Below are 3,964 nucleotides of genomic sequence, written 5' to 3' on the forward strand. Positions count from 1 at the left end.
TGGACAAATAAGTTTTCTTACTTTGCTTTTATCGCATAACAATTCTCTAAGGGTAGATATAATTGATTACCTCAATTTTGCTATTCTCCACCAAAAAAAAGCCGGTAATATATATTGTTAATTGTAAGAAAAGATGGATTGCAAAGAAAAAATGTGAATAGCAAAACAGAGCAAACAAGTTATGACACAACATGGAATTGGTGGAGGGAAGAAAGTCTTAGGAAGAGTGATTTTTTTCTTTAGGAGGACAATATGGACTAACCTTAAACATTGAGAGAAAATAATGAATATATGGATTAAATATTAAGATAAACACTAGAAAAAATAGAAATGAAATGTATAACTTCCAAACAATTGGGAGAGTTGGGGTGGGAGTGGGGGGCACACAGCAAAACAATAGTATAAAAAGACGTGATCAATCCAACAAAGGCAATTGAGTGGAATTAAAAACCAAAACAAAACAAGAAAGCATGGTAAATTTAAAACACAAACTAAGAAGGTAAGAATAAATTGAAACAAACCAATAACCAGTAAATGTAAATAGATATAAATCCCTTATGAAAAGATAAAAGCTCCATTGGATTAAAAAGATAGTACCGGGCTTCCCTGGTGGCGCAGTTGTTGTGCGTCCGCCTGCCGATGCAGGGGAACCGGGTTCGCGCCCCGGTCTGGGAAGATCCCACATGCCGCGGAGCGGCTGGGACCATGAGCCATGGCCACTGAGCCTGCGCGTCCGGAGCCTGTGCTCCTCAACGGGAGAGGCCACAACAGAGGGAGGCCCGCATACCACAAAAAAAAAAAAAAAAAAAGATAGTACCAATCAACTAACCAATCAAATAAAATCTACCCTAACCAACTATGTGCTCTTTATAAGAACTAAAATAAAATAACACAAAATATTGAAAAGGAAGAGATTTAAGGAGTTATATCACCTCCCAAAATAGTGTTAAGGAGAATGTAAGTATATTAAACAAATTATAAAATAAAATGTACATTTTGATTTTGTTAAATATATATAGATATTGAAAGATTATATGCAAATATACATAGATTATCTCCAGGTGTTATTATTATGGGTGTTTATTCTGCTCTTCCTGATTAACTGTATCTTCTAAATTTCAATGTATATGTATTACTCTGCAACATGAAAAAGCAAAGTGAAATTTATTTTTTTAAGTAAATAGTATAAATTAACAAAATAAAAGCATGTATAGCAACATTATTTTGAGACAAAATAGAATTAAAGGTCAAAATCAGTAAAAGGGCAAAGAGTTACGTTTCATATTGTTAAAAGATATTTTCTGCCATAAACATAAAATAGTAATGCACCTAAATTCATTTAACACCATACCTTCAAATATACATGCAAAACCTGATGGAAATAGAAGGAGAAATAGATGAATCCACAACATGGTGAGAGACTTTAACCTATCTCTTTAGGAAAACAACAGAAAAAGAAATATATAGAATTAAGATAATTAAATTAACACACTGTTACAAGGAAGAACACTAACAAAATCAGAGATTACTCTTTCCTTTTCTATGTACCTAAAATATATATAAAATTTGATCATATTCATAACCATAAATAGAATCACATTAAGTTGCAAAAAGTGTCAATAGAAATTATTAAGCTTATGTACATTACTCATTTTAATTAAAATTATAAAATGAGAAAATAACACCCAAAATCTTTAAAAATCTTTAGAAAGTAACATAGATAATTATAAAGTTAAATAGCCAATCAAAATGGGAAGTATGTGCTCTTTGGAAATGAATCACAATAAAATAATAGCTCATCAAAGCCTGTAGGATGTGACCTAAAAGTTGCACAAAGGAAAAGTCGTATCAAGAAATCAACTAATTAGAATGGTTAAAAAATAAAAATAAATGAGCTAAGCATTTAGCTCAAGAACCCAGGAAAGTAAGAAGAAAAATAAATTAGAAGTATGAAATCAGTAATGATACAGCAAAAATTAACAACAGAAGAAACAATTAATTCCAGCATGAATTTCATAAATGAAACTCAAAACTTATTGTCTGAAAAAAAAACAATAACATGAACAAAACATCAAAAGAGAGAAGGCACATAAAAGGTTAAGAAAGAAGGAAAACATAAACACAAAATTTAGAGATTAAAAATCTGAAAGAGAATAGTTTATACAATGTATAGAAATGTTTTAGAAATCTAGATGAAATTGATTTTATTTTGTAAAAGTATAAATCACCAACAATAGTTCATGAAGTAGAATTCCTCAGTAGACCAATAAACAAAAAATAAACTGAAAATAAATAAACTGAAAAAAATTTTCCTTAATTTCATAAAGCATGTACTAGAAACCTATATCAAGCATCATAATAGAAACAGAACTAATACTCCTAGTTTCAGCATACAAGAAGAATGGCCACCTATTATCATGCCTTTCTATTTAACATTGTACTGGCAATCCTAGCCAGGGCAATATGACATGAAAATTAATTATGAGGTATAAATATTATAAACATTAGAAAGGAAAAAGTGTAGCAGCACTTTTCAAAAAGTGGTGTATGGATTCCTGGAGGATCCCCCAGTAACTTTCAAGCATATCATGAGGTCAAAACTGTTTTCATAATAATCCCAAGGCACTATTTTCCTTTTTCACTGTGTTGACATTTGATGGTAGAGCAAAAGCAGTGGTGACTAAAACTGATAGTGATTTAGCACAAATCAAGGCACTTGCACCAAATTATACCAGTAGTCATATTCTTCACTGCCATGCACTTATACTAAAAATATTTGATGGTGTCACATAAGAACGTCCTTAATGAAACAATAGAAATTTTATTTAAATTCTACCCTTGAGTACACATCTTTTTAATATTCTGTATGACAAAATAGGAAGAACACATAATATATTTTTTCTGCATTAAATGTTTTTCTCAAGGAAAAACACCTGTGTGGTTGTTTGAGTTGTGAACTGAACTAGCCATTTTCTACTGAACACTGTTTTTACAGGAAAGAATGAAAGATACACTAGTTTTTATTCAGACTTGGATATTTGGCAAACATTTTATTAGAAATAAACACAATTAAAGGAAAATAACAGGATTTGTTGCCAACAATAACATTTGATCTTGCATGCAAAAATGATAATTTTGGAAAACTTGTATCCTGCACTATGAGCCTAATATAATTCCAATAACTAGAGAATTTTATGATGAGACTGGTGGTGATACTAACAAACATTGTTTATTTAATATTATAAATTAATATGTGTTGATATTTGAATTATCTTCATAATTCAGTAAAAAATATTTTTCAAAAGACCAATGGATAGTGTTACAAAATCATGCATGGATGAAAGTTCCATATAAATGTCAAGATCGAAGAATTAACATCACAGATTATGAAATGTTTATTGATATGGTTTCAGATTCTACCTTACAATTAATCTTTAAAAATCTACCACTTGGGGCTTCCCTGGTGGCGCAGTGGTTGCGCGTCCGCCTGCCGATGCAGGGGAACCGAGTTCGCGCCCTGGTCTGGGAGGATCCCACATGCCGCGGAGCGGCTGGGCCCATGAGCCATGGCCGCTGAGCCTGCGCGTCCGGAGCCTGTGCTCCGCAACGGGAGAGGCCACAACAGAGGAAGGCCCGCATACCACAAAAAAAAAAAAAATCTACCACTTATTAAGTGTTGTGTATCAAAGAAGAATGTCCACAATTATCTGAAAAGACAATTAAATTATTCCTGCCTTATATATATCCACATATACATATATATATAGGGTATCTCATGTACCATAATGGAATAGATTGAATGCAGAAGCAGATATAAAAATCTAGCTCCGGGGCTTCCCTGGTGGCGCAGTTGTTGAGAGTCCGCCTGCCGATGCAGGGGACGCGGGTTCGTGCCCCGGTCCGGGAAAATCCCACATGCCGCGGAGCGGCTGGGCCCGTGAGCCATGGCCGCTGAGCCTGCGCG

Source organism: Physeter macrocephalus, chromosome 9 (assembly GCF_002837175.3).
Source record: "Physeter macrocephalus isolate SW-GA chromosome 9, ASM283717v5, whole genome shotgun sequence".
Taxonomy (NCBI): domain Eukaryota; kingdom Metazoa; phylum Chordata; class Mammalia; order Artiodactyla; family Physeteridae; genus Physeter; species Physeter macrocephalus.